General features: G+C 44.4%; 1 protein-coding gene across 7 annotated transcripts in view; it reads right to left on the bottom strand.

The window, feature by feature from the left end:
- LOC147012031 (phosphoinositide 3-kinase regulatory subunit 5-like) overlaps window positions 1–15,574 on the bottom strand; it is a 325,466-nt gene that overhangs the window by 153,193 nt on the left and 156,699 nt on the right. The window contains exon 1 of one of the 7 annotated variants that reach the window (XM_085858070.1): window positions 14,056–14,153. The exons of the other annotated variants lie outside the window; for them this stretch is intronic. The gene's annotated coding sequence lies outside the window, so the exon portion shown is untranslated. Of the gene's footprint in view, window positions 1–14,055; window positions 14,154–15,574 lie in introns of those variants that run through there. 7 annotated transcript variants of the gene reach the window in all.

Here is a 15,574-nt window from a genome sequence, read left to right as displayed (position 1 = left end):
GGGATTCTCCAAAATGTCTGGAAACATTCGCGCTGGTTCTCAATTTCCTCGCGTGAGTCACAGGACGTCGCTCTGGTGTCGCTGGAATTTTGAACATGTTCAAAAAATTAGTGCGACAAATTTTCTCTCAAAATAGTCGCAGAGTCGTCACGGTTGTCTCGAACAAGTCTCAAACCCTTCTCAATGTAGTTTCCGTGAGTCAGAAGGTGCGACAAATGTGAGAAAACTTTGTGAGGGATTGGCGACCGATGAAACTAAATTGTGACTGATTGGAGAAAAAAATGATAATCTGTCCTGGGACCCCTGAGAGTTTCGTAATTATATCGCAATTTGTTCTCAATGACGTGAGACATACGCAAATGTGAGATATTCGTGAGACATACGCAAAAATAAATTCAGTGTGATTCCAAGTGAAAATTATCGCTATTTTATCGCTATTTTGTGTCTCCAACTAGTCGCGAGCTGTCGCAGCCCAGTGAGATGCAGGCTTTAGATGTCGTTTCCCTGGTCTCTGAATATGATCCAACTGAGGCACGTGATCTCATCGTGAAGGACGCATTCTCATGCCATGCTCGCGTCTGTGGTTGATCAGTGCCCCAGGAGAGATACTCTTCCAGTCTTGGGACATTTCAATGCATCAACTTAAACTCATAGGGATGGCTACAAGACACGTGTTGGTCCCCATGGGTCTGGAACTGTGAACCAGAATAGCACTAAGTTCCTTGACTTTGCAAGAAGTCATGGACTTAGGGTGGCTTGTTCATGGTTACAGTGCCCATAGGCTAGACTTGGTATTCCAATGCTGGTGGTGTGGCAAAGGAGATTAACCATGTGCTTGTTGATGATCGCTGGAGGATATACCAGAGTACTTGGTTACTATCCCTATTGCTGTCCCTCCAACCAACTGTGATCCACCTTGGTTTGGGGAAACAGAGGCTGTAGTGAACTGGCTGAAATGGGGTAAAGCTCCTGGGATCTATGGTATCCACTTCTCAAGGCTGGTGGAAATGCTGTACTCATGTCGTTGCATGCAGTTTTGTGATCTGCCTGGAACACAGGCATCATCCCAACTGACTGTAAGAGGGGCCTTGTTGTCCCTCTCTGGAAAAGGAAGGGTGATCGCCAGGACTGCAACAACTACCGAGAGATGATATTGCTATCAGTGCTGGGCAAGGTCTTTGCTTGGATAATTCTTGACAGGGTTTGCCACCATCTGCTTGAGCACCAGTAACCAGAGCAGTCCGGCTTTACAACAATGAGGTCAATGATTGACCGTATCTTTGCTCTTTGAATGGAGAGGAGAGTTTCAGCAGGAACTGCTTGCAGCCGATATTGAGCTCTGCAAAGTGTTTGATTCATTGAATCATGATGCCCTCTGGATGATTCTCAGTCTTTGTGGGGTGCCACTAAAACTGATCAATCTGATGTCTGAACTATACTCTGGAACTGAGAGTGCTTCGTGATGTGGTGATACCATCTCCAACTTATTTCCAGTTGTTACTGAAGTTCGTCAGGGGTGTGTTCTTGCCCCCACACTTTTCAGCGCTTGTATCGATTGGATTCTGGGAAGGATGTCGGAGAGATCAAGCTGCGGTGCATCGTTTGGGAACGTCAAGATCTCTGACCTTGATTTCGCAGATGATGCAGTCATCTTTGTGGAGACTCTGGAGATCCTTTTGGGGGACCTCGATGTGCTGAATGAGGAATTAGAGCTGCTGGGATTACAGGTTTCCTGGGTCAAAACTAAGACCCAGGCTTTCCATGACATCTTGGATGTTGCTATCTTGTCTGTACCTGTTTGTCGTGAGGATGTTGAGGTCATGGAGAGATTCACTTATCTTGGCAGTGATATTCATGTCTCTGCTGGCTGTTAGGCAAAGGTCAATAGACATCTGGGTCGGGCCTGGGGAGTCATGGATTCACTGGATCATGGGGTGTGGCGCTGCCGGTACCTGTACAGGAGGACGAAAGTCTGAATCTTAAGGACCTTGCTGCTTTCAGTCTATCTCTATGGATGTGAGACTTGGAGTCTGACCAGGGATCTGAGACAGAGACTTAATTCCTTTGGTACCAGGTCTCTTCGGAGAATCCTTGGCTATCGCTGGTTGGACTTTGTGTCCAACGAGCGGTTGCTGAGAGAGACTCAAATGAGATTTGTTACCTGCATAGTCCGTGAGCGTCAGCTGCGGCTGTATAGACATGTGGCTCGTTTTCCTGACGATGATCCTGCTCACCAGATTCTCTCAGCGAGGAAGCCCTGTGAGTGGAGGAGGCCAATGGGCCAATCACGTGCCTCATGGTTGCAGCGGGTTGATCAGCATCTCAAGGAATGGGGATGGGCCAGGCATCTGCCTGGGGGATGGCCAGACGGAGGCCCCTGGAGTACTACCTGAAATGGATGCAGCAATGCACTGCTCCGTCGCATGCTTCCATACCTGACCTGACGTGATCGGGGTTAAGAGGGGTAACGTAGCATCGTTACTTCATTTTTTTAATGTTCAGTGTAAGAGCATGATATTTGTGCACAAATATCACAATGTGTTGTAATATGCCAATATAGATTTAATTGTGATCTTTCCACACTGTTACCCCATCATTAAGTGTTATTTTTAAGTCATACAAGGTCTTGAGGCTGCTAAACGGGCAATTAGTATCACTGCAGGAGGGGGAAGAACCGTTAAGACTTGTGAATGGAGCTGTTGGCCACGTGGTTTCGTTTATCATACACTGGGGCTGTTATCTAGGATTGGCAGATGACAAGTGCTGAAAAAAATAACCAAGTAAAAAGAACAAAAAGATTACCAAATGAAAATGAGCGGGAGAACGCCTGCAGATGTGGCTGAAAGAAGTGATTGAAAATGGCAGACGCGAATTGTTCTGTGGAGTCTGAAGAGGAGGATTTTTTTTCGCTTTGGTCCTGCTGGACATGCCGAACCTACAGAGAAGGCTACTGTGTTGCACCTTGCTGAAGAAGCTTCATCCCTTGTTCCTTCCTCGATCAGCGTGCAGAGCGATCAGTCCACATCCCACCCCCATCCTCACCCCCACCTCCCCTACCAGGACTGGAGCCAAACTGCCTCCATAGACTTTGTCAGGCTCCCACCTCCACGATTGCCGATCATCTTTGTTTGTGAATTCCCCAGTTTGTCATGGTATTTGTCAAGTGAATGGCTAAGTTAAATGGTTAAGTTGAACGAGTTATCATGGGCACGGGGGAATCATTACTCTATGATCTGTATCTAAAAACTTTTATAGTTCAATGCTGTACATTGATTCTGTAATTGCTGTTGATACATGCTTTTCTCTCCTCCAATCTCCCTTCCACCATCTACTAAATCTGATTACTTCAATTTACTTGTGTTAGCTGGTTCGTGGTTCATCATTAGCCTATTAACCCCAGCGTGGTTAAAAAGCACGACCATAGGAAATTGGTGTCATTACCTCACAGGAGGTCTTATAAAACCACTGCCAAATTGTCCAAGCCACCGCTCAGGCTTCCATCCTGTTTTGACGGGTGATCCAGATCGAGCGTCAGGTTCTCGTTAATGCTTTCTGTACACCGAAAAATGATGGAAAGATCGATTTGGCTTTCCCAGCAGATGGATTTTGATCTCTTTCGACGATCTGATGTTAAATCGGTGATCGTGTGGGTGGAAGATTTGACATCGAGTCCACCCGGTGGTCTACCGTTACATGGGTTCGTCAGGATTGGGATCGGGACATTAGTCCAAATCCGGTGACCGCAACAATAGTGTTACGAATCTGGCAGCCATTTGCACACAAACAGACAGCAGTCCCTAAGCTTAGTTATTTTGATAAGTACGTGTTTATCGTTAGAATCCCTCCTTCTGTCTAATGGGAATTTTGTGTGTGCGCGGCAAGTTATTTTTAAGTTAGGTTTTCCTTTGGTACCAGGTCGGTCTCGGTGGTCGGTCTCGGTGGTCGGTCTCGGTGGTTGGAGTGTCAATGGAACATCAACTACAACAACAACATCCCTCCTTCGCTCCTGCCACCATCGGCCTTCCTCACGTGCATGCGTGCCGCGCACAGACGTGGGCGGGCCTTCCATCGCCTCAGATCGGAGCTCCGCTCCAAAAAAGGGCATGGAGTGTTTCCTCTGCCCAATGAGCCAAGGGCGAGCATCGCACGCACACCGCAGCCAATGAGAAGCCAAAAACGCCGAGGAATAAGTCGAGTGGTGAGCAGTCATTGTGGTGATTGGCTTGGTCTTGGTCGTGGTTTGAGCAGTCTGCGGTCCTTTGAGGAGCTCACAGTGGTGATCGTGGTTCGAGCGGTCTGTGGTCCATTGGAGGGCAAGTCTGGTGACTGAGCAACCAGGGTCGTGGGCAGTGGCCTTTGGGTTGTGGGTTCGAGCCCCACCATGGTGGTTTGGAGTCTGTGTGACCGCATGAGGCGGGAAGGTACCCTGGGCCAGGCTCTGGTCCCCAGCTCGCCTTTTCCTCCTGGGCTGAGGAACCGAAATAAACCCCATGGGGTCCATTTTCGTGTGTGTGTGTGTGTGTGTGTGTGTGTGTGTGTGTGTGTGTGTGTGTCCGTGGGCCCTGTCCGATAAGTAGAATTGTTGTGCTTTTCCCTTGTACATTGTAAATTGCCTGCATATTCGGATAACTCTGCTCTGTGTCTCCCTCCCCGATTATTGCTTATAAATAAACCCCCGTGTTAAATGTTCCAATTAGTTGTCCGTGTTTTCTCCCATTGACCTTGCCTGGTTCGGGCTTGAGAAATAGTAAGGCCGTTGGTGCCATAAGTTGTCATTGGGACCGGCGCGGCTCTGGTAACTCCGCTCGGTTACGCCGGATCCGAGTCGGTACCTGCGACTCGGTTCGGACAGAGTCGGCCGAGAGTGTGATTTCCCTGGTAATGACGACGTGGGTACTTAGGTATATTGAAATTTGGCTATTGACCCTACCCCACGCCGTCAGAGAATTGGCGATCACGGTCCTTTAAGTGGCCCGTCGACTCCGGAGTTATCCGGGGTGACGACCTTTTAATTCCGGGTGTTCGGTGGGAGACGGCCCTACTGCTCCACCTAGTGGTCGTTTATCGCCACCGAACCCCGGCCCACAATAACATTACGGGCTGGCAGGCATGGCTTAAAAATATGCACATTCACCTTTCAGCTGTTCTGGGTTCGAATCTTGATCCAGCTATAAACTGTCATCGTCATGTTTCACATACAGAGTGAGGCATCAAAAAGTGTGTCATCCATAGGAGGGATGTTCTACCTGAGGACTGTGTGCCATTACTGTGGCTGTAGGTGGACGTTAAAGATGCCATGGTGTATTTTGTAATAGTAGGTGGGTTTTTGCTGGCATCCTGGAATTATTACAAATTCCTACCACCTTCAGTCAAATGTGAAGCTTGGCCAGCCAGTTCGTGAATGTTTATCTGGCCAACCCCACAAGAAGGTGGGAACAATTGAGGTCTTTAAGGAAGTAATGGATACTTACATACATAATATATACATACAATAATGTTTTATGATTATGTGAAATTTTCTTCAATAGGGAGGAGCAAACTAGTTTGAGGTGTGAGGTTGTGAGGTATGTACATGCGTGACGTGAGGGTGCGCCGGTATTCTGCACTTTTTTCGCAGCCAAAATTCATGTCACGGATCGACGTGCAGGTGGAAATGCTCGAGCATTCGTTCGCAAAACACCTATAAATCCAACACACATGGATAATCAAATTCACTACCATCTGCAAATACAAACCTTTTTTTTTTTTCGCGATCTCATTAGAAATACCTGTCGACAGGTACATGTACATACGTGGTTTGCACACCTGTCTGCTTCAGACGTATTTCAAGGCACTTTCCCAGGGCTTTGGAAAGTTTGAAGATGAAAGTTCATGTGTGAAAGAGATCATTTCCTCACATTATTTGTGGAGAGGCCAAATGTGCTGGCTCTGCAGCTTGTCCCATTGACTGCAAAGTTTGGCAAACTCATGCAATCTTTGCACAGTGAACCAGAGCTTCTCCACGCTGAGAAAGGCCCATCGGTGCTGTCTGATAACCATATTCATATTCAAATTCCATTCCCACGCCTCTTCCCATCCATTCCTTACACAAATTTACATATTCCCGGTTTATTTTTTTCCAGCCGCACACAATTTTCTTTTGCAGGTGTACACCCAATCGGTTTATGTATTCGGTCAAACTTCAAATTCAATTCACTCGCATTAAATTACTTTGCCTTATACACTCCGAAGTTGAAACCTCAAGCTTTCTTATAATGTAGAAATAACCTTAAATCTCATGCATGGCCGTTGCCTTCACTAAAACTACAGCAGAAAGAAACGTCACGTTAAATGGAATTGTTTTAAACTCCTGCTCCACTGATGCAGTGCAATGTGTGCATTTACTGTCAACAAAATTGACATAAATTACAAGCCAGGCGAAATACTGTCTCGGTTCGCTGTCCGTCATATATTTGTCCAGGACAATGGTTTGACGTTAATAACCACCCTTTTCTCTCTGTCACTGCATGCTCAGACGCATTGTAAAAAAATGAAAATAAAAAACACACACAAACACATATATATATATATATATATATATATATATATATATATATATATATATGTAAAATAAATAAATAAAAAAGTAAATAAAAGAATAAATAAATAAATAAACAAACAATTTTTTTTTTAAATTAGAAAAAAACACAAACACACACACACACACACAGTTGTAATAAATAAATAAACTACCAAAGTATTTGCATTATATCGAGACGGGAGTTCTGCAAGTATCTTCAGGACTGAAGGAGGCAGAATAACCAAAAGAAGAAGATGAACGCAACGATCCAATGATAGTCGACATTACATGGTTTTACCAAAAGTTACAATGCAAACCAAACTATTGGATGACACATATTCTCAAATATTATGATATTATTAAATATTATCCTCAAATGAATTATTAAATACGCAAACACGTACTCCAAATTATTGATGAGAATTAATTTTAACCATAAAATGACTTTGAGACCAATCATTTATTACACAAGTAATGTGTTTTCACACCAGTCCTCTTCAAATGCTTCTTTCTATTTTTTTTTTTTAATTTCTCTACTTGCAAGCTTTTGCAGTGAACTTTTAATTTAGGATGCACCCTGCACATCGGTGCATGTATATGGATGAGCATACTATACGATTGTATTGAAATAAATTTGGTATTCAACTGACGGATTTTCCATACCAGTGAATCGGCAATGACGGTTGCAAGTTCAAACGAGAAAAAGCAATCATAGAAATGCAGACCCTCGCCAGCACGTGTTTTGTGTGGTGTTTGTGTGGTTTTATTGTACGTATTTTAGAGACATGTCACCATTATAAGTGGAAGCAAAAAAATCCAAAAAAACATTTGTCGACGTACTTGCATTCTAATTGTACATACTTTATCGAGATTCATCAATGTGTGTGTTGTCACTGCCAACCGTAGGAGCAGAAAGGGCCTGTCCACGAGAGGGTCTTTCCCCTGTTAGGGAGCCAACTCCATGACCGCTATTAGTCACCACAGGCAGCAGAGTAACACAATTATAAATGAACAGGAAATAAAGATTATGTGTATATGTTAGAAAAATTACATGCCCAGATCAGGAATTGAACCCAGGTCCTCTGGAAAATCCATGGAATTTGACCCTCGCAGGGAGAAGAACGTCTCGTGGACAGGCTCTTGTTGCTCCTGTGGTTGGCAGCGAGTACCCTGGAAGCAGCAGTGGAAAGAGAGTGGCATCCATATGTGGGAGAAGTGCGTGTTCAGCCTGTGGGTCACCCAGGTAGCTCAGATGGCAGGGCAGAGCACTGGTATGGTTTTCCAAAGGACCTGGGTTTGATTGCTGGTCTGGGCATATCATTTTCCCATATATACACACAACCTTTATTTCCTGTTAATATATATATATATATATATATATATATATATATATATATATATATATATATATATATATATATATATATATATATATATATATATATATATATATATATATATATATATATATAGTCCTGCAGCGTAGTCTGATATTTCAGATCAATTGTTGAAATTTGCATAAAAGCACCAAAATTGGTACACATGTAGAATAATGTATTCCGAACAATTCTAGATATGGAGCCACCCGAGATTGTGCCTTGGTCAGCTTCGGCGACCATTTTCCAAAATGGCCACCATTATACTTTGGCGAAATTGGCTATATGCTCTTATTGTATTGGTGGTAGATATAAGGAAAGTGTAAAATTCAGTAAATTGACCATGAAAAGGCGTATTCAAATATCATGAGCCAGTATTTTCGGTAAAAAAAAAGCCATTATTTGATTTGTAAATTGCTGCTCTCCTGAAACTTTTCGCTGAAAAGTACCCATGATTGCCTGGAGAACAAGTCAAATGATATTCATCTAATTCCATGGGTTTGGAATCAACAAAAATTGCATTATAGATTACATACTTTACTCTATTTTGAAAAGGGAACTGATAATCGTGATAATGACAAACTCAGAAAATGTAGTCCAATTATTGCACACTTCACTTTGAAGCAGCTACGGTTGACTGCCTACTACCACTCTACCAGGACACATGGTACACGCATACATCAGTCTCGTACAACACGAGTTTGAGGTCAAGTGTACTGGCTCTGGATAAAGAAGTCAACACTTTTACAAGCAATGCGACTTTGCATTTGCACATTCTAAGCTCGGCCGATATCTCAGTCCATGTCAACTGCGTCTGTCTACTGCCATTCTCCTTCACAAGCACACAGTCCAGTGCATTGCAGAATAGCCTTCTTGCATTTGCAGCGGTTTCTACAGCCTTTTTTGTAGCCGCACGACACCAGCTCGAAGCAGCTTTTTGAAGCCTCAGGGAGTGTGGTCCAGAGCGGTTCGCAGGACCCATCCTCTGTTTGCCGCCAGCCCCAGCTTGTTGGTGATGGAAGCACGGGTTGAGGGACCAAGACCTGCCCCCAGACATAGCCACCCTGGAAGACTGATCTCTTCACATGCTGTTCCAAAGCATCGTAGGTAGGTGGGATGCGCTGGACAGAGTATCTCTCGGTGAAGAGTTTCCTTCTGGCCTCGTTGACGTCTGTATATGGACTGGTGCGGTCAGAGAGGAGCACCACAAACCTTTCAATGCAGTGCATTGTGTCATCCTGGATGTTGACTGGCGTGGTGGTGAGGGTCACAAGAGAATCTGTCAGTTCTGGAAACGAGTTCCATGTGGCCCAGGCAGATTTCTTCCCATGCCCCACGAATGCTGATACCGTGTCACATCCGGTCATGGCGTGGAAGACAGGGAGGGCACGTGCCATCTGTGGACCGAGGGAGGAAGCTATTTCATGGGCAGGGATGTAGCGGTAGTTCTTGCCCGTCCCAAAGGCAATCAAGAGTTCATCCACGCATGGTAGTGCCTGGGCTACCATCACCGCCAAGACGACGACGTCGGTGTCTACGGTTCGAACTTGAATCCGACGGTGGTCATGTTTTGCACATGGGCCACATGTAGCATGATGAGAGTGTCATATCTCAACTGCATTTACCACATGTAACACATGTTACCACATGTTACAAAATACTTCTGAACCTGTCACTGATGCTGTGTGCGAAAATGGATTTTCCCATAAAAATGACCATTTTTCCCCGATACAATGGTTGGAAATATAATAAATCAACACAAATGACATTTGTATTGTTTTCCTTTGTAAATGCACACCACACGGAGTATTTATCACCTCTGAGAAACCTACAAAGAGAATAACAATGACAGATATCCCATGTTGTTAAAGTAGAATGGTGGCCATTTTCGAAAATGGCCGCCAAAGCTGACCAAGGAGAAATCTCGAGTGGCTCCATTTCTAGAATTGTTCAGAATACATTAGTCAACATATGTACCAATTTTGGTGCTTTTATGAAAAGTCGAACAATTGGTTTGCTATGCTGCAGTACTAATATATGTGTATGTATATGTACTTTTATTTATATCTTCTTCTTTCGGCTGCTCCCGTTAGGGGTCGCCACAGCGGATCATCCATTATGATCCGCATACTATTTGGCATAGGTTTTACGCCGGATGCCCTTCCTGACGCAACCCTGGTCGCCTCTTATGACACAGGGATAAGGATTGGGTTTCGCCATGATTCCGGGCTGCCCTACACCCTCTCATTGTGCGGCCCAGCGCAGAGCAGAGCTCCTGTCCTCAAGCGATCCTCCAACCCAAGTCTCCGAGTGGCCGGATTACAGGCGCACGCCACTACGCCCGGTATGTATCTTTATATATATATATATATATATATACATATATATATATATATATGTATATACACATATATATATATATATATATATATATATATATATATATATATATATATATATAAATCTGACCCTTGCCTTAAATCCAAAGAACACTGAGATTGCAACACAGAATAGTTTATGGCCAAAAAGAAGCAAATGTAGCCCAGATCGAAAAGTACAGAGGGAAGAAGAAGGAAAAAAGGCAGAAGGAAGAAAGGCCAGAGACAAATGTTTTTACAGCCCCAACATATCATTAGCATAATGGAGCTGTGGCAAATAGGCATACAATGTGAACCACCCCTCCCTTTGGTAAAACAAATCATACCATGGTTTTCATTAAAGGTTATGATATGGGATGACGAAAAAGTCCTGGTATCGTTGCAGGAATTGGTGGCAGTGATGTTTATCACAGTTTTCAATGGTAACCCCCCCAAAATTACTGTATTCACATTATTAACATAAAATGACCAGATTCGTTAATTTTCAAGAGAGAAGAAACTGGTATCAAATTGATCAGCATGGAAGGTGTCACCTACTTATGACATTACATATGCTAATTATCTCATTTGAATATTCATTATTTTATGGAATTTGCATTTTTCCATGAAGATAGAATGAGAAGATAGAATATCAAACGGAACAAATAATCTTCATAACAACAAACATTGCATTTTTGGAAATATATATATATATATATATATATATATATATATATATATATATATATATATATATATATATATATATATATATATATATATATATATATATATATATATATAGTTGCGGACCGGGGGTTGGGGGCGAAGACCACAAGGGGTGAGCGACCTCGGGTTCCCACCAGACTCCCTGGAATCGTAGGCCGTCACACACAAAGAACTTCGTGACACGGCGGGTTGCTAATCGACTGGGAAGGCCAATATCTCGACCACGTGACTTAGAGTCATCAGTCTAATAAACACCATTTATCTAAAGGTCACGTGATCTAATTACCAGGGGACACGCCCTCAGTACGCACTTGCTCAAACTGGATCACTTTACCGGATCAGATGCAGCCGAGCGGGACTGCCAAGTGTACTTGGGAGCGGGACTGCCAAATGTTGGGGGATAACATCCTGGCTAAATGAGGGTGCGGACCATGCTGGACTGATGGAAAAAAAAACACGAAATCGAGCTGGAAACATTTCTATACAAAGCATTTATTTACAATCAAGCGAGGAAAAGTATGTGGCACATTGAACGGGGTTAATTTTCTGTGCAGCAGGGGATAGCAAGGAATTTGTGGGGTGTGGAAAAAGACAAGTAATCTTACAAAAGCAGACACAGAGCAGAGTTATCCCATTATATCTTCCACAATCTTAATTTATGCTAAGACAGGTGCCATCATACACAAACACACACACACACACACACACACACGGAAGATTAGATAGCCAGAGAGAAAGAAAGCAGGTGAAGATAAATGACCTCAATACCTGGCATGGTTGGCAGACCAACGCAACCCAGCACGCTTAGCGAGAGGTAGGTGGGAGGAATACTGGTTGTGTCTAAGGTATGGGAGTGAGAGGTGTGGTGCAGTGCAATGTGGGGGGTGCAGTGCCATGCCAGCGGAAAATGGGATTGCGAGTCAGTAATGATGTTCTTTGTGCATCCAAAGGAGACGGGATAGTTGCGTGGATAGAGAGAGAGGAGAATAGATGCACAAGGAGAAAGATCCCGAGCTAGTTGTGTAAATGCCTGTATGTGTAGCGTCTACCTCTGTGGGACGCTCCGCCTGAGCATCACCACCTTGTGATGTGGCGCATCATCTCCTGTTTAATTACTTTGCTGGGGCTCGTGGCAATGTGCGCTCCGCACTGGTCCATCTGGCTGCATGGGGATGGCTGAACACCGACAGCACGGCAGGGAGTCTCGGCAGTCACCTCGGATCAGGCTCTCTAAGAAGAAGAAGCGCGTTCTGGCAATCGCACACCAATTGTGAGACAGGGAGCGAATTGAAGAGGAGAGAGGTGAGCGAAGAGCTGAGCATAGAGCGAAGAGAGTCTAACGGCTCTGCACTCCCCCTTTTTATAAACCCAGGGTGAAGTGTGGGGTGATTACCAGAAAGCGACGCACTGTGGCCCGAATCCTGCTCCTCCATTGGGCCACAGCGGCCCTAGCCATGCCCTGCCAGGTTCCAGGACCGGAAACCATCTCAGTTGCGTACCTGCTTTGGCATGGGTCGGAGCTCCTGACTCAACATAGGGCATGCTCCCTGAGCCAGCACCTCGGCCCTGAATGTGCTCCAAATGTGGTCTGAATATCGAATAGCAACGGATTTTCCCTGCCACCCACGGCCCCCTCATTAGCCAAAATGCACACCCGGGCCCAGAACCAAACTCACGGATCGCCCTTCTCGCGACCCCTCCTCATTGCCCCTGGTCTGGCCATGGTCTGGTGACTGGATGAGAGGGTTATATCAATAGGGGTACTCACCTGGGACGTCCCCGGTGAGATGCGGTCAATCTATTAACGTCTGTCGCACGGTCAAGCATCGTGCGGTGCCGAGGACAATCCGAGTCGTGCGGTGCCGAGGATAATCCGAGTCGTGCAGTGTTCCTCAAAATAGAGTGGCAAATTGTTGCGATGCAGAGGTACGAGGGAGTGCGGGAATATTTTTCCCGTGTGCAGGAGGCGTTTATGGTTAAAGTGGTGAGGTTTGGTGAGCAAGGTGTGAAATAAGGTGAGGGTGCCGGTTGGGAATTGGCTCGCAGATTTGAACGAAATAATGGCAGGCGATGTGCGGGTGGTATAGTGTGTAGTGGAGTGGTGTGGTGGATCCGAGCCAGGGGAGGCATCATGGTGTGCTTATTATCAATTGCCTATTGAATGGCGTGTGTGCTTGCATGCTTGTTTTGTACTATGACTAAAAGGAAAGGGTTGGAGTAGGAATCAGAAAATGATTCAGAGATAGTTATTAGACCGAACTACAAGACACACGCAACGCATTTTATCCCGTTAACCCACAAGACATGAGGGGAGGACTAACTCCCCGAGGACAAATTAAATAACTGCCTGGGGATCACTGTATGTTGGGTGCCATTGCCTTAGATGCATGCAGTTTTGCAGAACCACAACAATATATATATATATATATATATATATATATATATATATATATATATATATATATATATATATATATATATATATATATATATATATATATATACACATACATACAATACAGTATACCGTAAATGTTTATTCCAAAAACAATTTTTGACTTTGAATAAAAAGGTCAAAACTCCCATTTCAGCTGCATTTCTATGTTAACTCTAAAAATCATCATTATAATCCAATTAAATGAAATGCATGTAACTTCTGTACTGTTTGAGATACAAAAGCAAAATTGGTATCAAAATGATCAGTGTGAGACCAGTAACACATGTATGATATATAAATGTGTTGTCGGATACAGAATTTTCAAAAAGATGGGGCTCCAATACAAACCAATCATTATGTGGGAGGTAACTGTTGGAGGACTACACTCCTACAATAAGTTACCCACAATTCATCTGTTCTCTACCCAAGAAGCGACATTTTCAAGAATCATGCTCCATGCCATCGATCTATCAAAAACCCATTCCAGACTCATTGTTCGCTGTGATGATACAGATGTCCTTGTAATTCCACTGTATCACTGCAGTGGAGATGTGCTGGATCATGAAGGGAAGGTGGTCACACGTCAACGCTACATACCTGTCTACACCATATGGGGAGAGTTGGATGAGCGGGTGGAACAAAGGGGAAGATGGTTGCCTCGAGCTCAAGATGTCCGAGAAAGAGCGCGCCACCAATGAACTGAGGAACATCACCCATTTGTACTGTAGTGACAAGCTCTGCAATCTACCAATCATTTGTCCGTGTCCGTGTCTTCTATCTGGTTTGTTTTGCACCGATGCATGTTCGTGTGCACGATGAGTAAACAAGTCATGAGAAACTCCATTCGATGAAAATGACAGTGATCGTGATTACACTGAACAACAAAAATTTTTTACTGGAGATGTGTAAAGTGATTTAGACTAACTTGGGTACGCTGATTTCAAAAATCATAACCGTTTTGCTGTATCACGTCATGTTTTTCAGTAACAGAAATATTCCCATTGCCTAGAAGTCAGGATTTCAATGAAATTTACAAAAATTCATTTATTCATTTATTTCATCATGAATGCTTCAAAATTATAGAAATTACAGAAAAACTCCACTAGAATGTAATTAAAAATGCTTTAGGCATTTGGCTTTGCGTTTGTGCTGCTCTGTGTCAGTTTCACGATGCAGGAACCAGCAGAAATCGCCCATCATGTTCGGGTTGTGCCGCCCTTGGTAACGCGTCTCCATGAGTGAAATCTCTTGGTGGAATCGCTCGCCGTGCTCGTCCGAGACTGCTCCCAAGTTGTCAGGGAAGAAGTTCAGGTGCTGGTGTAGGAAATGGATTTTCAGGGACATCCTGGAGCCAAGTTTCCTGAAGGACTCCAGCAGCTGCTGCACTATTTCTTCATAGTTGTCCGCGCGCTCGTTCCCCAAGAAGTTGTCCGTCACAGCTTTGAAGCTCCTCCACGCTGCCAGCTCTTTGGGGTTTAGAGTTGTCGGAAAAGCTTCGTCCTTCATAATCTGTCGGATTTGCGGTCCAACAAAGACACCAGCCTTGATCTTGGCCTCCGACAAGGTGTTGCCAAACTTTTCCTTGAGGTATAAAAACCCACGCCCATTCAGATCCATTGCCCGTACAAAACTTTTCATCAAGCCGAGCTTTATGTGGAGTGGTGGAAGGAAAACCTTGGCTGGGTCGACAAGGGCGACATGCTTCACGTTGTGTCGACCAGGTACATGCTCTTTTCGCTCTTCCCAATCTTTCTTCGTCCAGTGATTCTTGTCGTCTCTGCAATCCCAGAGACAAAGGAAGCACATGTATTTCGTGTAGCCTGACTGCAGCCCTAACAACAGCGCCACCACTTTCAAGTCTCCGCAGATGTGCCAGTTGAAGTCATTGTACTTGATGGAATCAAGCAGCTGCCGCATAGTCTCATAGGTCTCTGTCATGCCGAACGCGTGAGCCAGTGGGACTGATGGTTTCTCGTTGCCATTGTGGAGCAAAACAGCCTTCAAGCTGTTCTTCCCCGAGTCGATGAAGAGGCGCCAGTCTGCAGGATCGTGATCACACCCAAGTTCTTTCAACAGACCGTTGATGTCACTGCAGAATGTCATCGTGTCTTCCATC

This window comes from Eptatretus burgeri, chromosome 15 (genome assembly GCF_056783735.1).
Source record: "Eptatretus burgeri isolate ZD-2024b chromosome 15, Ebu_testis_v1, whole genome shotgun sequence".
Classification (NCBI taxonomy): Eukaryota; Metazoa; Chordata; class Myxini; order Myxiniformes; family Myxinidae; genus Eptatretus; species Eptatretus burgeri.
This window is presented reverse-complemented; position numbering and strand designations above follow the sequence as displayed.